Raw genomic sequence first — 22,486 nt, forward strand, 5'->3', positions numbered from 1 at the left:
CCCCAGATTCCAACGTCAGTCACCCTGGCCGCGGCGCCACACCTCTCCCATAATATCGAGCAGCTAAACGAAAAAGCCATGTTGGAAGTGCATAGATTCAACAGAATTGGCCATTTTGCAGTGGTCCTGATTACATAAGTGCTTAGGTACCCCAGCTGGCATTTGCAGTTGCTTTTTATTCTCCAAGGGAACATTTTCATTGCAATAGGGATTACTGATATTTAACAGAGCGCAATTCTGAACAGGATTGTCATGAATACTTCCTAAAATTAAACACCAACCAAGTGGGCTTGTCATTTACGTGTACCACAAGCAAAAAGTAAATAGATTTTCTGGATACTAACATTTCATAGAAAATGAACAAATACACTCCTCACTATTTAGGAAAAAGACTGCAACCAACAGCATCCTTCACGGGACGAGATTTCACCTGAAGCCACTTATGAAAAGTATCCCCTAAAGGGAACTCATACGTATGAAGAGGAATTGTTGAAAAGAAGAGGATGCAGAGGAGACACTTCAAGAAACAATGAGCAGACTCAGGATGAGAGGATATAATGAAACTACACTCAAAAAATGCAAAAGACGAATTGATAAAAAATGGAGAGAGGAAACACTAATTCCAAAACAAAAACTAATGATAACAGAGAACAGAGGACACCTAGATTGTCACCACATTCAGTAAAGAAAATGGAAGAAATATTAACAAAATCAAAAAATATTGGCATCTAATCTCAGGAGACACAGACATAGGGAAAATCTTGGGGTACAAACTTGTAGTGACCTACAGAAAAAGTAAATCCCTGAGAGACTTACTTGTCAAAAGCCACTTCCAAGAAGGTCAACATACCAATTGGCTATCAGACCAGCAAAAGGGCTTAAAAAATGCCATTCTTGCAAGGCCTGTAAAATATCTCTTGTACGTCTAGGTGTGTCATCTACATAATAGAGTGCAATTGTGGAATCACATATATTGGCAGCACAACCTGCATGTTGAAAAAATGCATTCTTGAACATACGTGCAAGAATGGGGATATGACATATGCCACAGCAAAGCACATAGCAAAATGCCAAAAAGGAGATTGGAGAGCAATGAACTACTATAGAATACAAATGATTCCTCAAGGAGACCGAGGAGGCGACAGAGTGAAAAAACTGCGCCGAATGGAGTCACGATTCATTATAAAACTCAGAACTAAGACCAAGAGGCATCAATTATCAGGAGTAACTTTCTGTATTGTATTGTATTGTATTGAGGACTGGGCATGAAAGAAGAAGGTGAGTTCTTTTTAAAATGATTAGAGGCTAGTAGTGGCCTACACTCCATACTAGAATCCATATTAATGCCATCTTTCGTTAATCATTTCACTTAGGCTGTTTCCCCCGTCCCACACAGTCCTGAGGAAGACCCGCCTTGACGCCTCAAGTGCGCTTTCAGAGGGTCGAAACGTCGACGTACAATATAGTGGACCTATTATGGCAAAAATCTGTATTGAATACTGACAAAGGCAGTATACAGTTGAATAGTGGAGAATATAGGCCAAGACAAATCCTCTTTTTATGTCCCATTTGTAAATAATACCTGTATATTTTGTTGGTTACACTTGCGTCGTGAGCACAGAGCACTAAATGTCACGAATTGCACTTATTGTTCACTTTTCAGCCTTTTTGTAAATGGTGAACATTTGAAGTATACATGAATGAGTACAATTCATTAAACATTACATGAAGATATAGATGGTTTGGATTCTGTTTTTTAGAAAACATTTTTTGTTGAAATACCTTTATTAAGTAAAGTGTTGTTTGAATGCTACATATATCTATGAGATAGTGAAAGAAATGCATTGCACCCGGATGAACCAACTGTTGATAAATATTGATTTGCTGCCCAGGTTCATAGGGATACTGGGTTAACCCCATTGGATATCGAATTAGTCAAAGGTTAGCATGGGCTGAAAATTTGTTCCACTCGCGGAATTTGCGGATTTTCCGCGAATCAGCGGGGATGAATTTTCTGCTAAGCACTTACAGGGTTACAGCAGCAGGTGCAAAAGTTGAAGCTAATTTTTTGTAACCTTTTACAAAAGGGTTACAAAGAAATTAACTTCAACTTGGGCACCTGCTGCTGTAAGCCTGCAAGTGCTTCCTGGCGCCTTGTTGCCTACTTGCAACTATTCTCTGACCCTGCTCTGACCATTGAAGCAGGGTCAGAGAATAGTTACAAGTAGGCAATGAGGCGCCTGTCACGAAAATTAAACCTCAACAGGAAGCACTGGCAGATATAAAAACAAGCATTTGCAATGCAATAGGTCTCGCATTAGGAAAGTTTGAGCTATTGGTCTTGTAAATGACAATTTTTTTTATTTATGTGTTGGTTTTGAAAGTAGCTAAATTATTAGCTTTGTCATTTACAATGCCAATAGTTATAACTTTCGCAAATGTGACACCTATCGCATTTGTAATGCAACATGTTTTGTATTTACGTGACTTAGCTGTATTGATATTACAAATTACAATGGCTTTTAATTTTTTTAAATAATTAATACTTAAATAAAAGTGATTTTAATTTATAATGGCAATAGCTTAAACTTTTGTAAATAACTTTTGTGAAGATTATGTTCGGTGTATTTTATTGTGACGAAAATCCAAGAACATAAGTGAAATATTAACGTCTTTTTGTGACATTTGTAATAAAGTTTGAAACATTGAGAGAACTTATTTGAACCAGTTGTTGTTGAATGGTTGCGCAGATTGATGCTGGGGTGGCGCTGAGTGGTGGCGCTGTGTGGTGCTGTGGTGGTGCTGAGTGGTGCTGTGATGATGCTGAGTGATGCTGTGGTGGTGCTGAGTGATACTGGGATGGTGCTGAGTGATGCTGGGGTGGTGCTGAGTGGTGCTGTGGTGGTGCTGAGTGATGCTGTGGTGGTGCTGAGTGATGCTGTGGTGGTGCTGAGTGGTGCTGTGGTGGTGCTGAGTCATAATGTGGTGGTGCTGAGTGATGCTGTGGTGGTGCTGAGTGATGCTGTGGTGGTGCTGAGTGATGCTGTGGTGGTGCTGAGTGATGCTGTGGTGGTGCTGAGTGATGCTGTGGTGGTGCTGAGTGATGCTGTGGTGGTGCTGAGTGATGCTGTGGTGGCGCTGAGTGGTGCTGTGGTGGTGCTGAGTGATGCTGTGGTGGTGCTGAGTGGTGCTGTGGTGGTGCTGAGTGGTGCTGTAGTGGTGCTGAGTGATAATGTGGTGGCGCTGAGTGATGCTGTGGTGGCGCTGAGTGATGCTGTGGTGACGCTAAGTGGTGCTGTGGTGGTGCTGAGTGATAATGTGGTGGTGCTGAGTGATAATGTGGTGGTGCTGAGTGATGCTGGGGTAGCGCTGAGTGATGATGTGGTGAAGCAGAGGGCAGAAAGGCACAAAAAGCAGTCTAACAAAGGGCAGAAGGGCACAACAAAACAGTCTAACAGAGGACAGAAGGGCAGAAAAACAAGGGAAAAACGAGTCTAACAGAGGGCAGAAGGGCACAAAAAACAAGTCTAACGGGCCAGAAAGGCACAAAAACGAGTCTAACAGAGGGCAGAAGGGCACAAAAAATTAGTCTAACAGAGGGCAGAAGGGCACAAAAACAAGGGAATAACAGAGGGCAGAAGGGCACAAAAAACGAGTCTAACAGAGGGCAGAAGGGCACAAAAAACGAGTCTAACAGGGGGCAGAAGGGCAGAAAAACAAGGGAAAAACGAGTCTAACAGAGGGCAGAAGGGCACAAAAAACGAGTCTAACAGGGGGCAGAATGAATCCCGCCCTGCGTGTTTGCCCACGAAGATGCCACCTTTTTGTGCAATACCTCTACTCAACTGGAGTACTTTCTACTGTCTAATCAGTAAGTGCTCCCTCGTTGGCTAAATGTATAGGGGCAGATTAACAATAACTGGCGCATCCCCAGGGATGCGCCAGTTATTGTGCGCCGCAGCTCCGCCAACCATGGTGCGCCGCATTTACAATGCGGCGCACCATGTGGCAAAAACGGCACAGATGCGTCACGCATCTGTGCCGTAAAAGCAGCGCATTGCTGGAGCTGCGTCGCAAAAGGTCTCGGTAGAGGGTGGCAGTGGTGAACCAGAGGGTGGCCGTGATGAACCAGAGGGTGACAGTGATGAACCAGAGGGTGGCAGGGGTGAACCAGAGGGTGACAGTGCTGAACCAGTGGGTGGCAGTGCTGAACCAGAGGGTGGCAGGGGTGAACCAGAGGGTGGCAGTGATGAACCAGATGGTGGCAGGGGTGAACCATTGGGTGCTGTGATGAACCAGAGGGTGGCAGTGGTGAACCAGAGGGTGGCAGGGGTGAACCAGAGGGTGGCAGTGCTGAACCAGAGGGTGACAGTGGTTAACCAGAGGGTGGCAGTGGTGAACCAGAGGTGCTGTGATGAACCAGAGGGTGGCAGTCATGAACCAGAGGGTGGCAGTGGGGAACCAGAGGGTGACAGTGCTGTACCAGAGGGTGGCAGGGATGAACCAGAGGGTGCTGTGATGAACCAGAGGGTGGCAGTGGTGAACCAGAGGTGCTGTGATGAACCAGAGGGTGGCAGTCGTGAACCAGAGGGTGGCAGTGGTGAACCAGAGGGTGACAGTGCTGAACCAGAGGGTGCCAGGGGTGAACCAGAGAGTGGCAGTGCTGAACCAGAGGGTGGCAGTGGTGAATCAGAGGGTGGCAGGGGTGAACCAGAGGGTGGCAGGGGTGAACCAGAGGGTGGCAGTGGTGAACCAGAGGGTGGCAGTGGTGAACCAGAGGGTGGCAGTGGTGAACCAGAGGGCGGCAGGGGTGAACCAGAGGTGCTGTGATGAACCAGAGGGTGGCAGTCGTGAACCAGAGGGTGGCAGTGGTGAACCAAAGGGTGACAGTGCTGTGCCAGAGGGTGGCAGGGATGAGCCAGAGGATGCTGTGATGAACCAGAGGGTGGCAGTGGTGAACCAGAGGGTGGCAGGGGTGAACCAGAGGGTGGCAGTGGTGAACCAGAGGGTAGCAGTGCTGAACCAGAGGGTGACAGTGGTTAACCAAAGGGTGGCAGTGGTGAACCAGAGGTGCTGTGATGAAGCAGAGGGTGGCAGTCGTGAACCAGAGGGTGGCAGTGGTGAACCAGAGGGTGACAGTGCTGAACCAGAGGGTGGCAGGGGTGAACCAGAGAGTGGCAGTGCTGAACCAGAGGGTGGCAGTGGTGAATCAGAGGGTGGCAGGGGTGAACCAGAGGGTGGCAGGGGTGAACCAGAGGGTGGCAGTGGTGAACCAGAGGGTGGCAGTGGTGAACCAGAGGGTGCTGTGCCCATACACGACCGCATGGGTAACTTCGCCATGCAAGTGGCCTGCGAACAAGCAAAAAGCCCCGCGAACATGCAAAAAACCCCGTGAACATGCAAAAAACCCTGCGAACACGCAAAAAAACAAAAATCCTCAAATTTGCACGAATTCGCGGATTTTGGGGTTTGCTAATTCGATTTTGCGCGAATTTGCGGAACGCGAATTCGCAAATTTCGCCCATACTTAGCCAAAGGTATTAGCAAACTGAAAATCTCTTCATCTATGAAAAAGCTGACCTAACTATAATTATCTAGTGGCGACCACTACTAGATCATTATATATTTATTGACACCACTACAGCAAAAACTACTGAATGGAATTACACCAAATATGGCAGGAAGCTAGATTTCCGTCCTCAGATTGTGGTTTTTGTGGTTTAGTGTACATCCGTTCAGCAGTTTTTGAGAAATCAAGGGTCATAAATAATTGTATATTCGGTTTGTTAGGCTCGCGAGAGTACCAGGAGCACAAATCCAAAAATGGAGTTCTGTGAATGGTCGAGAGGCCCATTTTTAATCATGAGTCCTGGACATGTGGAAATAAAAAAAAAGGTATATGAGGTGGCAGTAGAAAGGCATGCTGCTCTCCTAAGATTAGAGAGGAGGTGTCTAAGGGATAACTACTGTGAAGAAAATAAATGTATATTGGTATAAACTTATTTTTATGATCTTGCTGGACTCTTGGTGACCGCGAATAGTAAGAAGGAGTAGCTGAATTTTCAATACACTCCCTTAGTAGGATTGCATTTTTGAGAGAATGTGTGTAAGATATAAGTACTGTGATGAGTAGAATGTTCTTTTCTATGGGGTTCTTTCGATCTTTGTGAGCATCCCATGAGACTTGCATTGGAAAGTGTAGGAAGGTAGAATCCTTCTGCATGGTTACCCACACTTTTTGCCTGGTGCTAAGCTGTTTTTGACTAGTCTGACTGGGAACCTGCTAATCAGGACCCCAGTCTATCTTCTTTCTCCCCTAAATTGTTGTGTTCAGTACTTAGGTACATCCCAGATTGGATACTGGCGTACCTTTATAAGTCCCATAGATATGGTACTGAAGTACCTAGGGCATAGGTACCCCAGAGGTCTTCCATGGGCTGCAGCATGTATTATGCCACCCATGAGAGACTATTCAAAATAGAACTACAGGCCTGCCATTGCAGCCTGTGTAAGCTGGTGCTAGCACCACTTACTAAAGATATCACTTTCCTATATCTTGGGGCACTGCACTTTACACCTATAAGTCACCCCTATAGCAGCCCTTTGCAATCCTGAAGGCAGGGTGCTTGGTCCTAAATGAGAGGGTGCCCCTGTATGAGCAGGACACCCCTGCAGCCTAGGGAGTCCATTCTCCCGGGTTGTCAGTGAAGCAGCCATATACTATATAGTGGTATCAAACATGTTGGATTCATACCCCCACACCATAAAGGGTGTGAGAGTTCTGATTCTAAGCACTGAAAGAGCCCTCAGTTAGGCTCTCAGTGTTCTGGGTACCTGCCTTCTTGACCCTGACAGCACAAAATGGGTGCTGCCGCCCAGAAACATGATTCTGCCCTCCTGCTGCTGAGCCACGCTCTAGCAGGGGGAAGCAGAACAATAGGCATCCTGTCACAGGGAGGTGTGAACACCTCCCAGACAGGATTTAGTGAATTGGGATGGGGTAGGTGCACTTACCAGCGCACCTCAGTCTGCATGAGGGGCAGATTTGGTGACCCTGTGCATAGTCTAGTTCAAACCTTTCTTGGGAGCCGTTGGCTTCCACTCTGGCATAAAACTGGACAAAGGACATGGGAGTAACCTCCCCCTTGTCCAGACCCTCCCCTGGGAGGGTCCCCTGATTCTTCCCAGCTCTTTCCTTAGAGAACTTAAGGACTTATCTGGGTGTAGGTCCCTATATTCGTCGTGGGATAAGATTCAGATCACACACCACTGCTCTTCTACGCCTGGGCACTCTGAACTTCGTTTGGGTCTGACTTAGTCTCCCTTCCAGTCTGCTGTATCGTCTATGCCTGTGCATCATACAGGAACATTCCAAGGCCTGTGAAGCATCTCACCTGGAGTGAAGGAGTAACTCCCCTGCATTCGCAGGCACCGTAACTAAGTTGTCCGGTCTGCTGATCCTGAGCTCTTCCGGATTCTGAAAGGGTCTGCAATACAGATGGTGGTTTTCCACAGCTTCAGGGGCCTGGCCTGCCCACTCACCAAGTTTGAAGCCAGTATCCTTAGTGGGGGTTGCAATAACCAAACTCCTGTGCACTGTGTCAACTTGCAGTTGTTAAGGCTGGTTGCCTTCTTTTGAAGAAGATCTTCGGGCTAAAAGAGCCCCATCCTTGAGCACCTCCAGTGACCAGAATCTTCAGCCACACTGCATTGTGTGCATCGTGGCCTGCATCTTAAGGTGAGCCGCTTGAGGTCCTCTTGTGACTCCAGTGCCTCCAGTCTGTGAGTCCACGTGAGGGTCACCTTTGCTTCTCTAGGACTCCCCTGTTTGCTCGGGCCTGCTCTGACTCCCCTGCTTTTGGTGAGTCCCTTGCTAGTCCAGACTTTGCTCCCTCTTCGATTCCTGCATTGGTTGCCTTTATCAAGGCTTGTTGGTGCTCCCGCCAGACACGACCCCTAAGCACTCAACATCCTTCGCGTGGCAGCTTGTGCATGGCTCCTGGTCCTTCTCAGTGTTGCCTGGTCCTCACAGCTGCAGAGTTAAGGTCATTGTCACCCATCCTGCAACACCCGACATTGTAGGGCATTTGTCTTCCAAGTCTCCTGGTCACTCCAGAGTGACATAGACTCTTTCTCCTCTGCTTGCAGGTACCCCTCATCTTAAATCAACCTTTGAATTCCACCCAGCACTTTCTCCTCTACCAGAAGCAGAATTTTCCTGAAGTCCTCCATTGGGTTCGACGGTAGTTTCTGGCACCACTTCACATGTATGCACCCGGCTTCCCTGGTGTAGGTAACATGGGTACTAGGGTATCCACAGGTGGGGTAGGTCTCCAACCTTTTGTCCTCCATGGGGATTCTTCAGGGCCCACTGGGAAGGGTCCTTAAACTTTAAAAATCCAACCGTGACTTACATGTAGAGTTGTATGAAGCACGCATCCGTGTTCCCACACTGCACACGCTCTACGTAGGATGCCTATCTACTCACCTTGAATGGTTCCTGGGGTCTCCAGCACTTCTACGTCCTCTCAACCTAGCCTTGATCCAAGTTGTGGTTCTTATACCACTTTCTCAGTGTATGGTTTGGTCCCCCCCCCCCGGGGTCCCCTGTGTATTTTGTGTTATTTACTGTGTTTCTTTCCTAAAGTAGTGAGTGCATTGTGCATATCACCGGGTAGGAGATAATTTGATGTGTTAGAGAGTATTATATAATAAATACATATGTTTATATATACTTTGTGTGGTTCTTTTTCACTTAATCTATGCTATAAGATTGCATTCTGGTAAAACAAAATGCTTTCACTCCTCTGGACTATGCCTGAAGGCTGCTGTCCACAGCTACTACTTAGAGAGCTTTCTAAGGTTGTCTAAGACCTCTTTAATCACCATAAAGATTGTCTGGACTGATGCAAGGTGCCCACCTATGTTATTGGACATTATATACCAGTCCAGCTTCTCAAAGAAAGCCTGCCACAAGGTGTTTGTGATTCAGCAATCCTCTTGCGAAATTCGCATGGAAAATACTAGGCCTCTTACAGGATATTTATGATCACACAGGAGTATCTCAAGATTGTCTGGGGAGAAGTAAAAAAAAGGGCAAAGGTTGAACCCATACTTGTCATTCTAATTACCTGGTTGAATAAATGCTATGATGTAGGTTGTGTTGAAAAATGAAGTGTAAAAACTGTGTGTACTTGTAGGTAATGGAAGCAGTGTTTCTGAAATTAAAAAACAAAGAATCTAATATTGCAAGCTGTACTGTTCTTATGAGTCTGATTGCCCATATACTTTTTCCCTATGAAATGTTTGAGTGATGATATTATTATTTGTAGTGTGAAAGGCTGTGGTGAGTGTTAGCAAAGATGTCTCAAGAGGATTGTATCACTTTATAACGTTTATTAAAATTAGGTTTGATGGCATGTTACACTTTATTGCTGAAAAAGTGCCCTGAGTGAGGGTATAGGATTTTTCAAAATGAATCATTGGTCACTGGTGCTGAAGATGAAAATATGTGAATATACTGATGTGCCACTGTTCTCAATTATTAACCAGTATGTAACTTTTATCCTTCTGGTTATTTTGTCTTTTTTTGGAGGAAAATGGAAACGTGTCTCTGAGGAAATAATTATCTGCTTATAAAAGGAGCAAAGAAGAGCCTTGTTAGGACAAGCAGGATAAGTGTGCTGTTGAGCAATAGCTACCTCTCCAAGCCCAGATTATTCAGGTTGGTAGTATGTGGAGGCTCTTGTACAGTTGAGTAGTCCAGGAGCCAGAGCTAACTGTGCACGAGCTAGGCTTTGTGAACTGTAATTTATAGAAATGCTGCCTTGCTGAGCCTTTTCTTACCACCTAACTCCCATCATATATCAGGAAATTGAAGAGTTTTTGGATACAAACTGTGTGAGAAATGGGGTTGCTGGTTGAATAAGGTGCAAACCTTAGTCAAGCAACAACCACAATCCCTTGCTGGATGACCCTCAAAAAGTCACTATGCTGTGCTTAACCCTTAGTAACTTGGCACACAAGCATCAGGTTTAACTTACAGGCAAGGTGTAAAGTATTTATGCGTACACATGTAAAAATTACGTGAAAACACAACACAAGAAAAATCCCAAACCAGATTAGAAAAATAGATTACAATTTAATAAACTATATGACAGTAAAATGACAAAATTAAAATAAATTGAACTGTAGATATTGATTTTAGAAGAATTAAGTGAAAATAGCACCAAAAAGCACTAAGTGCCAGAAAGGGATATCTGGTCGCACTAGATTGGGACATAGTCAAAAGTGAAGGCCGACCACGATGGAGTGCCGGCCAGCTAGAGGGACCTAGTTGGGCCCGCTGACCAAAAATACCTTAGTCTGCGATGTGTCGAAGTTGAAGATCCTGTTGGCAGGGAGGGTGGGGAGCACAGAGGGAGCATTCCACCAATGTCGATCCACATGTTCTGGTTCTGGCAGCAGGACAGAGACCATGCATCAACTCCGATGCGATGTGGAGTTTCAGCTTGGATGCCAATGTTGTCGTTGAGAGAAAGGCGAGGACTTACTTAAAGTGCTTGCGCAGTGGTGGTTCCAAAGGCAGGGTAGATACTCCTAGCCATGCAGGTGAAGCAATGTATTGGTTCTGGCCCACACAAACAGGGGCGATGAACCATTTCTGATCTGCGTTCTGTCGAAGAAGCGTTGGTGCTGACCACACAGTAGCTGCAATGCACTGATTCCGGCTCCGCAGCGATGGTGACATTTTGAACAAGCACCTTAGGCCCACTTTGAAGGGTCAAGGACTAGGGTGGCACCTCCGGGCAGGGTAGACTCAAAGATGGCAGGGTACATGTGGAGAAGCAGGATAGTTAGAAGTGTGTCATGGCCCTGAAACATCAGATCAGGAGACTAGCCATCTAGCCCTTGGAGTCACATTTGGTTCTGGGGGTCAAGTGATGCAGGTCCAGTCCTTCTCACCTAGACAAGAAGGGCAGCAGTAAGCAGGTCAGACCAGCAAGAAAGCAGTTCTTCCAGAGCAGCAGTCAAGCAGAGTGGCAGTTGTTCAGCAGCACAGCAGGCCTTCATCCTGGCAGAGTGTCCACAAGTCAAAAAGTGCACTGAGGTGATAGTGTATAAGGTGCAGTTCTTATACCCAGTGGTGCCTTTGAAGTGGGGGAGACTTCACAGACGGGTCTTTGTCTCAAAATATACTTTATTCGTTTTTTGTGATACAAAACCATAAAAGTTCATATTACATACAAATTACAATCCAGATTATAGTAAAAACACTTTAAGAGACCAAGATACAGTAAGGCAGGGTCCCAGTCATAAAAATTCTTTCCCACTCCAAGTATCAGAGGAGTTCGTGGTTAGTCTTTGGAGTTCGTGGATAGTCATTGTTACATGTCCAGGTGTTTCCCAATGCATTTTATAGATCCTGCCACATGGGGTATGAGTTCGGAAGAGGAGGAAAACACGGAATTTTGGGATAGAAGTCATGTAAGTCCCATATGGATATTTGGCCGTCTCTTTCTTGAGGCGGCCAAGTTTTCAAGTAAGGGACAATATTTCTGTCTCTAAATCTCACAAGTACCAAGTCCCCAGGGACATCTTTAGGAAGGGAGCCCAACCAGCCCACCCTTCTGACACTCCTTATTGCTCCGTATAAATTACGAGTCAGTGGCCTATTTTTTGACAGCCAGAATTTGGTTTTATTAACTAAGTCATGCTGTCTCTCAGTTTTTCCAAGTGGAAGAGCAGGTACACCCGCAAGGATGCACACGTATGGGGCCGCTTCCGGTGGTAAATGAATAGAATTAACTTTATTGTGAACTACTCTAGGTGCGGTCAACTGGGGAAATGAAACTTTAGCGGGGTATTTAGCTATTTTTTCCCCTGATGCACTAGGGCCATTTGGTTGTATTTGACACCTTTTATCCTGCACAAATGGTTTAGAGCCTAGGTGAGTAGGAGGTGACTTAGGGTAATTGGATGTGTCACTACATTTGTCAGCCAGCAGGTTTGACTTGATGGCTTTCTCTAATCCAGAGAGCCTATCCCCTAACAAGTTTATTTTTTCTAACAACGGAGCTATCAAGGAGCTAACCAATTGTTCAATAAGGGGTAGTATGTGCAAGTGGGGAGGAGGTGTTATGGCATCTGGGTGCTCAACAACCGCTGGGGTCATTAAGGAATTAGCAGTGGATGAGTTTAGGCACAATTTTTGGATTTTGGGGTCGTTTCCACCTTGATTGACATCGTTATATTTCCTTTTCACAGATGGGACCTGAGGGGGTTCAATACTTTGAGTGTTCAGGCTGCAGGTTTTGTTCAATAATGTGGGGGGATCTAGGAGTGTAGCCTTGTCTGGTGGTGTACTAACACTTTTGGGCGGAGGGGGAGTTTCCAATGTAACATAGTTGGTTTTACATAGGACGTTTAACTCGTCTAACAGGGAGAACATTTGCCCAGTGCCTGCTACGCTAGTTGAATGGTCCCCCTTGGAGGTCATGATGATAAAGGAATATAGAGCAGCGATATATGAACAAGTCCACAAATATGGAGACAAATCGGTTAGAGGGGGTCTTTGCCTTCCTGATAGTGGACTTTCAATGTGGCAGAAAATGGGGGTGGCCCGTCCCGTCCTTATCCGGCCTACTGACGGCCACAGACGGCCCGGGCGAATGACGCTGCTGACGGCGTCGCCGGGACCCAGCAGGGGATGCTGGGGGTTGTAGTCTGCCAGGTAGGCAATGGCAATCACAGTGAAAGTTGCTCCCCCCTCTCGGCGGCCGCTAATGCAGAGCGGCGGCGGGGGAGAGCGAGATGCAGGAGCGCGTTGGGCGACCAGATCACTCCGGTCCTCACCAGGTCAGAGAAGCCCCCAGTCGCGTTTAGGACCCCGCTCCTCAGCTGGATCTGCTGCTCTTTAAGCGCCTCCGGGCGCTGGCGAATGACGCTGCTGACGGCGTCGCCGGGACCCCGCTGGGGATGCTGGGGGTTGTAGTCTGCCAGGTAGGCAATGGCAATCACAGTGAAAGACGCTCCCCCCTCTCGGCGGCCGCTAATGCAGAGCGGCGGCGGGGGAGAGCGAGATGCAGGAGCGCATTGGGCGACCAGATCACTCCGGTCCTCACCAGGTCAGAGAAGTCCCCAATCGCGTTTAGGACCCCGCTCCTCAGCTGGATCTGCTGCTCTTTAAGCGCCTCCGGGCGCTGGCGAATGACGCTGCTGACGGCGTTGCCGGGACCCCGCAGGGGATGCTGGGGGTGGTAGTCTGCCAGGTAGGCAATGGCAATCACAGTGAAAGACGCTCCCCCCTCTCGGCGGCCGCTAATGCAGAGAGGCGGCGGGGGAGAGTGAGATGCAGGAGCGCGTTGGGCGACCAGATCACTCCGGTCCTCACCAGGTCAGAGAAGCCCCCAGTCGCGTTTAGGACGGGTCTTTGTAATGCGTAGAGATTTTCCTTTCCTGACCTGGCTCCAAACTCACTACAGGCGGGTATGCAACCCTATGTGTGGGGACAATATACTGCCCATTCAGGTGCAAGTGTGCGGTTGAACCCAGCTCCCACTCCCATTGTTTCAAGAATGGGCTGCAAGTCACTTCTAAGCTCCTATTGTGTGTGGCTGTCTAGGGGGAGTGCTTCAAAGCCCAGTTGTCACCCTCCCCAGACATGTAGCTGAGAAAGGCTTCAGGCACACAGGGCTAGGAGCAGGATAATGCTAACTTTCTAAAAGTTTTAAAGGAACAAAATGCAAGTGGTCAATAATCACGAAGAGTGTGGTAGCCAGCATTTCAAAATATGCCATGTGTGAAAAGATGCATGGGATTATACCTATCCAGTGGCAGAATGAAGGAGCCGTACTAGTCGGCATGTAAATAAACATGGACGCAACTGTGGTAATCAGGGAGATGGTAAAATGAATAACCAATAAATAAGGAAACAAGGAAAATACGCTGAAAAGAAAACTGCCATGGCCAGCTGGACTACAATCCAAGGACCATGTTGCACCCGGGGCCAGTAGGTATTGATGCATACAGAGTTGCCGGTAAGCAGCACAATAGAAGTAAAAGCCAGCTTAGAGTAGCATTCAGCTGGTGTGCTGTAGAATAAAAATTCATAATAAGGTGGAGAATTCCAAAAGGAGGACTACGGTATCAGGGCTAAATAACCTGACTTACCTGGCAGAATAAAGCAAGGTGCACCTGGGCCATGGACTCTTACCAAAAGCAATCGATTTGCAGTGAGCAGTGCAGCTGTGGTGAAAGCCAGTATCTAAGTGCACTTGAATAATTGGCAGGGCATAAGTAAAGTACTAGCGCATAGCACGAGTCAAAGAAATAGAGTGAGTGAGCCCTGTTGGTGGCCATCTTAGTGGAGAAGGTGAATACAGTAAAAAGAACTATAAAAGACTGGTTCCACAGTAAGAACAAAGTAAAACCATCATAAGAAATGAAATAAACAGAACAGTATGGCAAGAATTACTGAAATTGTATGAAAAAAATGAAAAAAACATCAGTGTGGCAGAGGTTAACCTCTTCCATGCCGCCCGACATCACGATGGGCTTGTGCATCAGACGGCCAGGGGCCATCTGATCTGCGTACGCGTCAAATTCCACCGCACCGCGGCGGAATTTGCGCAGCAGTAAAGCGGTTAATGGTAATGGTGTGCAGACACATACTTAGTTAAGATTACACAATGAGGATGAATTACAGGTGTATTAGAGAGTACAGTAGCCCCTTCAAGAATGCTTAACTGGACCATATTATTTCCTGAGTCTTTTTGGTGATTTAATTTTGCATCCTTTGAGTTTTTCGTCTTCACCCACCGATTTTGATTTATTTTGTAAAAAATGTGACTTTAATTTGTCTAATGAACATTGCATCTGGGCATAATTGTTTTTCCCAGTAAAATCCTTGACACGTTTGGTTCAGAGACCCTTGTCCCTTTAAAGCATTATGTACTCCTGGTCTATATGTATCCAAGGGTTTTCGTTGTGCTTCTGTAACAACTTTCTAACAGTGCCATTTTAAAAATTGTAATGATAAATTCAGCTTTGCCATTAGGTATGATTTATCATTACAATTCCATAGTATTAGACATGACAGAGCTACCTCCTCTCAATCAGGAATTACAGCTTATTAAAGGTAATAAGGAATCCCCAAAGTTACCTTTTGAGACAGGTAGGACTCCCCGTCGAGAAAAATGAATTTGTGAGTTTTTCACTACCAGGACATGCAAAACCTACAAGTACATGTCCAATCTTTTTTTTACATACACAGTACTCTGCCCTGTGAGCTACCTAGGGCATACCTTAGGAGTGATATATATGTAAAAATAGGGGAGTTTAAGACTTGGCAAGGGGTTTTGAATGCCAAGTCGACTTGGCAGTGTAAACTGCACCTACAGTTTACACTGTCACATCTCAAATGACATCATTGATGACATCACTGATGACACCATCCAATGAGTGTGTACGTTTATTTTAGAGTGTACATGATGCGAGTAAGTACCATATTTTTTTTCTACCTAATTTTGTACAGCCTGTGTCAAGCTAATGGGTGTAAGTGTTTACTAAATGCATGTGCTTCGAATGCATCATAGGTATGTAGAGGTATTGAACACGTCATAAATCTTTGTACTGAAGAGTAACTCTGTGTGCAGGTAACAGTTGACTTGTGTCCATTATGTTCCACACATGTTTTTAGTGTTGCAGAAAAAGTTTCCAGCAGGGCAAAGTTAAGCAGCCCTAACTTATTAGACAGAATCATCTCAGCATGACAATTTCTACTTTAAGGTGGAAGACTGTGTTCACCAGGTGCTAATCTTTGTACATATGCTTGTTTTGTTTCAGAAGAGGTGTTATCTGTAAAGTTTTCACCACATTGTGAAGGCATGCACCTTAACGCTATATCAATAAGGTGTGTGCCTGGCCAACAGCAGCTAAAATTAGCGCCGGCACTTGGTAGAGGGGCAGACAGAGCCATATTTCAGTAGATATGATGCTCTCCTTCTCCCTCCCTGTGACGCAATGGAGGGCAGTATTCTTGGCTGCTGCACTCGGTTGTGTGACTTCTTCGAAAATCTGCCCCTCAGCATTTTAAGGAACTTGACTTGCTCTGAACAGGTGTTTACAGAGTGAAAAACTGTATCCAATGCGGATTTCCATACATCTGTGGTTGATTGTTAATGTGAACTGCTCTACCCCTGACATGTATGTTATAGCGGTCAATGTGGTACACAACCCATACTTACTTTTTAAATGGGTCATATTGTTCTGAGTTATTTTGCACTTGCACTTAGAGCTCTAAAACTATACCCGTTTACAGAGCAATGTGTACAAACAAAGTTTGGAGGATGTTATCAATGATGTCATTTGAGATGTTATCAGTGATGTCATAAATTATGTCAATGAATATGTCATGAGTTATGCCATATGTGAGGTCATAAGCAGGGCCTGGCAGGGGCGCAAGTTGTATTTAGTCAGTCAGTCAGTCAGTCAGTCAATCCACTTTATTCGATTAATTAAAATCATAAAAGTACAGCACATAGAATATAAAACCCACTAGACTAATAAAACAACACATTAACAATAAAATTCATCAGTAATAAAACATAATGTGTCAAGTTATATAAAATTTCCTTAAAATATAGATGTATGGGCTTTAGGCATGAGTTATCATAGAAATGTTCCTTTTCCTGAGGCGAACAGCAACAACAAGGAAACTAGCAATATTAAAAAATATCCCAAGTACTGTTAAACAGTTGATGGTAAAGCAACGCTGGTCTAACCTGCAAAAAGCCTTTATCCTTCAATAAGGGGACGAAAAACTTCCTGCGAATATCATTGTAGTAACGGCAAATCATCATGAAGTGCAATGTATCCTGTGGGGAATGGTTATCACACAGGCACCGAGCAGCATCCTCTGGTTTACACCACCCCGGCAAATCCCCAAGCGTGAAATGGATCAGAATAAAACGAAATCTTGTGAGGAGCCAGCGGTGGAAAGGCTTGGTCACAATTCTCAGATAGGGCTCGATTAACATAGAGGATTTTGTCAGATAATGGGCCCTAACCTGAGGTTTCTGTAACTCCTGCTCCTCTCGATTCAACGCCACTAGATTCAGAAACTGGGATTTTACCCATATCACATCTTCTTTTTTAATCCCCTGAGGAGAATTAAAAAGATCAGGCTGACCCAATTTAAAGAGCATGAGTTTAACATAAGACAGCCATGGAATACTACTGGCTTTGTCTAGCTTAACACAGTCCAGCAGGATCTGATGATTCAGAGTAATATCTGCGTTAAGCCAGGTTTTAAGCCAACAAACCAGCGGTGCTAGGCTCAACAGATCTGAAACATAGCTCATCCCCTATTCCTATTGGGAAGCAAAAGTTGTGTAAGATTGTGGTACAGACAGAAGGGCACGTAGAAATCTATTTTTTGCTAACTGTACCCCATTCTGCTGTTTGTAACCCCAAATAGATGAGCCATAGTTAGCAATTGCCAAGCACTTAGATCTGTAAATGTTAAGCATGGCCTCACACGGCCTCGCTCCCAAGCGCTGTCCAAACCCTAATAAAGCTGAGGTAGATCTAACAACTGCATTCTTTTTAACTCTCTGTTGGGGGACCCAGGTACACTTTTCATCGAAAGTACCCCCAAATAAGTAAAGGAGGTCACCCCCATCACCTCAGCCCCATTACAGAAAAAGGATTTAGACTTCACATTTCCTCGGCCCATTGTCATAACATGAGATTTTGAAATATTAACTATCAGGTCCTGGGACAGCATGTAAGCTCCAAAGGCATCCAGCAGCCTTTGTAGACCTACAGCAGTACGGGCTAGTAACACAGCATCGTCCGCGTATAGAAGAGGGATGAGCCTTTCTCCTACACGTGGAACATCAGGGGATGCCACTACTAGTGATTTTTCAAGCGAATTGATATAAAGAGTAAAGAGTAGTGGCGCCAGTATGCACCTCTGTCGGACACCCCAGCCCAATTTAAAGTGATTTGTGTAATTCCCTGCTTGAGAGACCCTTACTGAAGCTGATAGATCCTGGTGCAAATCAGCCAAGAAGTAAACCAGGCAAGGATCAATGCCCATATCAAGCAAAATGGTCCACAGCTTTGATCTGTTAAACAGATCGAATGCTGAGTAAAGGTCCATAAGGCCATATGTGATGAACCTGAATTAGCCATTGTCTATTTGCCTATTAAAAGATAAAGATTAAGGTCCATGGTGCGTCTGCCCTGCCTGAATCCATATTGTAGGTTGGATAGGACATCTTTATCATTTTCCCAAACCATTACTTTGGCTAGAATTGCCTTACCTAGTATTTTAACAGCAGAGTCAATCAATGAAATTAGTCTATAACACCGAGGGTCCCCTCTCTGCCTATATTTAAAAACTGGTATAATTGTTGACCAGGACCAAGATGCAGGGAACCCCAGTGTGCCCGAAGCATTATAAACATTTGTAATTATCTTTGACCAAAATTTGGGGTGACATTTATACAGATCCCCTGGCACACGGTCATGGCCAGGAGCTCTATTGATAGAAATCGCAATTATTGCCCTTTCAATGTTCTCCTTAACTCTACTTTGACCAGACCAATATAACTGGCAAGGTAGAGCAAGGTAGAGCCCCTCTGGCATAATGAAATAGCACAAGAGTCCTGATCCACATTGGACCCATAAACACCCTCAAAATGGGAAAGCCACTGTGCCTCGGTAATATTGCTTTCCATAGAGTCATTTACAAGGCCAGAAAAAAATGGAGTGTTAACCATAGCCCAGAATCTCGAGCTATCCTTAAGGACTTCGACCGATAAAAGTGCATCCCATGCCTCAACTTTGATCTCATTTTTACGTGTATGGAACGCTAACTTATATTGCTTCCTTAGACTGGCTATCAGAATCTTATCACGAGGTATATGTTTTAGGGCCTGAAGTAAATTACGGTGGGCCCATATACAGTTATTATCGAACCATCTTGTTAGATCTTGGTTTAGATAACACTGTCAGGTCCGCTGCTATCTGTTCACAAATTTCATCAAAGGTGCTTAAGACCTCAGCCGTTGGGGTGGTTAAATCAGTGCATTTTACTATATTCTTTGCAGCTTTTTTTACAAAGATCTGCAAAGAATGAGTCAGGAATTACATTGGACCATTTGAGTCTCCTACCCTGATTACTAGATGCCACAGAGTTAGAAACCACTTGCTTTCCTACTGGCCCGAGAAGACCACAATCTCCATGTAGCTCTAATATTACAGGGTTATGGTCACTAAATGTGAACAGGCTCGCATTGTAAAATATTACATTAGTTGACAATGGGGAAGACAAACATATATAATCAATAATGGTGTCCCTGTCCATGGCTTTAAATGTAGGGACCCAATCAGATCGATCATTAAAACTGGGTTCAAAAAGATCTGCTCCGGCCAAAAGGTCCTCCAAGGCCTCCCCCTGCTGTGTGTGCTCGAAATGGGGAATCACCGAGTGAACAGGCCCTAGATGGTCATCAATGTAACAGTTCAATTCGCACAAATGAATGTTAAAATCCCCCATAAGTACAATATGAAAAAAGTGGATTGCTTCAACCTATAAGAATCTAAAAAACAATTCAGATAAGTGAGATGTTGATTCATAACATCACATTCCCCAGAATTATAGAAGTTAACAAATAATAATTTAGGTTAGTTAGGAACAGTTAACTCTATAATCAAACAATTATGGGAAGCTGCATCTAACCTCTTCAATGACCCTTTAACCTTTAAGGAAAATAGGGACACTAACCCCCCCCCCCTTAGTTCTACCTACCGGGGCAGGGTGTGGTTAGACAGTAGGATGTAAAACTATCTGACCAAAATGTATTATCCCGCCTGTCCCAAATTTCCTGGAGGGCAATTATATCGCAAAGTATTATCAAATTCAGCCAATTTGGGTCTGCTCTTTTGGATCTTAAACCAGCAATATTCAAGCTAATCATTTGACATTGAGGGAGATTTTCTTTTACTTTGACCAGACCAATATAACTGGCAACAGGTAAACCTTCATCTGGCACCTCCAGTCAATCGTTAATATCGAACTCAGACAATGGAAGGAATCTATTAGTTAGCGCTAAGGGGCCTCCCTCAAGCCCTAAGGGAAGGGATGGCAGTTGGGGGGCTGTCATAGCATTACCACTGGACCTTTCTGGACAAAGCTTAGTGCCTATATTACGGGGTTGATGATTGGAAGTCTGGTACGACCTCTTCACAGGAGCCTCAGTATAGATTGTATCAGAAGCCGGTGGTCTCCCAACCGGAGTTTAAAGGAAGCCTAAAGGCAGAGCCCTGATGCTCCCCATCTCTAAGTCGGAGCCTTCCAAGAACAGCCTACTGGCTATATCACGTTTGTTAAAGTTGACAATAATACGGTCACCATTAACCTATTTGGATCTGTATCGCACCCACCCTACCCACCTGGCCATTATGATGTGGGATGAGTTCTCTGGTTTACCAGAGCAGTATTGGTCACACCTGTTTTTAGTTTTCCATATCAAGGCCGGTGTGGATTCCGTATCATGAGGTCCAAGGGGGGGCACCCCTACTAAGACTGCCACCAAAGAGGTGACTTCCGGGGGAGATTAATTCTACAATGTTTAGAGCTAATGTTTCTCTCTGGTGGAGCCAATAACCCTGAACTCGCCACGGTGGTGCCATTTGCTGGCAGCTCTAAATGAGAGAGGGTTGCATGTATGACCGGCCCCTACCTGCATGATCTTCTTGGGCTGCCTCAAGTGAAACTGGGGAACTGTTTATTAAACTGGCCCGAGACCAGGATACCAGCTCGCTACCTGAGAGGTTCTCTCCAATGATAGGCATAGACTCCACTTGGGCCTTGGGCAGCAAATTTGTACTATGTGGGCTAGAGCACGTGCTCAATTACCTAAAATGAAAGTCAATTCTCTGAAATGTTTTCACAATGCCCGCAATACAAGTGTTCAGTGTATCAATAATATCTTTAGCAATGTCAGTTAGTATAGTCTCGAAACGTATTCTAAAAATATCCTCCACCAAGTTGCGCAGTATCAGTTAGATATTTTCGTCCACTCTTTTTTGGGCCCTTATCCCCTTTGTTAATTTTTCTACTAGTTCTCTTTTTCCCCAAGGTCTGCCCATTTGCAACAAGTTGCAAGTCTGGCAGCCCCTTATTAGTTGTTACTTCCAGAGCCCCTGGCTCACCGACAACTTGTTTAGAAGCTGCTCTTTCTGCCATCGGCCTAGTAATCAAAACCCTTGGTTCCAGTGCAACAGGAAATGTAATCGTGAGTTCAGGTGCAGTATTCTCCTCCCTGACAATTTGGCTCATGCCCAGTCCCAGTTCCTGTTCAGCATTAGCTATCTCTTGGTTCAAGGAACCCACCACTGAGGTCAGATAGGAAATGATAGAAGTAGACTGTCTTGGAAATTTTACTTTTAAACCCCCTGATCCTGCCTACACAGATGCTTGCACTTACCCATGTAGAAGTAACGGGGGTGGCCCGGCCCGGTCTCCTTCGTTTTCTGATGGGCTCAGACGGGCCCGCCCTTGGCCCGGGCTTTGCCCGGGCGCGGCTCGTGCACGTTCAATGCTGCCGGGGTGTTGCGCGGCTCTTATTGCGCATCCTGGCGTAGTATCAGCGTCACTGGTGCGCGACGCGCTGGGCCTTGTGGGGGATGTAGTCCCTGGTGTAGCCATTCCCCTCAAGGTGCTGATTAGCAGGGCAAATGGCGGTGGCTGGCCATTCCCCTCACGGCGGCAGAAAGGAGGTGAAAATGCAGGTGAGTTTAGAAGGACGTTTCCCTCACGGCGGCAGTAGTTACTGCTAGCAAGCTTTCCGGGGCCACATGGGTGCTGCGCGGCTCTTATAGTGGCTCCTGGCGCGGTATCAGCATCAATGGTACGCGACACGCTGGGCTTTGTGGGGGATGTAGTCCCTGGTGTAGCCGTTCCCCTCACGGCGCTGATTAGCAGGGCAAATGGCAGTGGGTGGCCATTCCCCTCACGGCAGCAGAAAGCAGGTAAGAAGGTAGGTGAGCTCTGATGGCCGTTTCCCTCACGGCGGTAGTAGTTACTGCTAACAAGCTTCCTGGGGCCACAGGGGTGGTGCGTGGCTCTTATCGAGCCTCCTGGCGCGGTATCAGCGTCGCTGGTGCGCAACACGCTGGGCCTTGTGGGGGATATAGTCCCAGGTGTAGCCGTTCCCCACATGGCGCTGATTAGCAGGGCAAATGGTGGCGGCAGAAAGAAGGTAAGAAGGTAGAGCCGTTCTGATGGCCGTTTCCCTCATGGCAGCAGGAGTTACTTCCAACAAACAAGTTGTAGTTAATGCTGCTAACTATAACTGGTGAATTTCTGTGTTTTTATTTAGTTCAAAACATTAATGTTAACACTGACAATTCGCCTAACTATATTGCTACTTTAGCCTTTGTTTTTTTCAGTGAAAATGTATATCTGTAGATA

At 45.7% G+C, this 22,486-nt stretch overlaps 1 protein-coding gene across 2 annotated transcripts in view; it reads right to left on the bottom strand.

Annotated features, from left to right (window-relative positions):
* TNNI3K (TNNI3 interacting kinase) overlaps positions 1-22,486 on the bottom strand; it is a 2,668,544-nt gene that overhangs the window by 514,361 nt on the left and 2,131,697 nt on the right. The window lies entirely within an intron of this gene.

Source organism: Lissotriton helveticus, chromosome 1_2 (genome assembly GCF_964261635.1).
Source record: "Lissotriton helveticus chromosome 1_2, aLisHel1.1, whole genome shotgun sequence".
Classification (NCBI taxonomy): domain Eukaryota; kingdom Metazoa; phylum Chordata; class Amphibia; order Caudata; family Salamandridae; genus Lissotriton; species Lissotriton helveticus.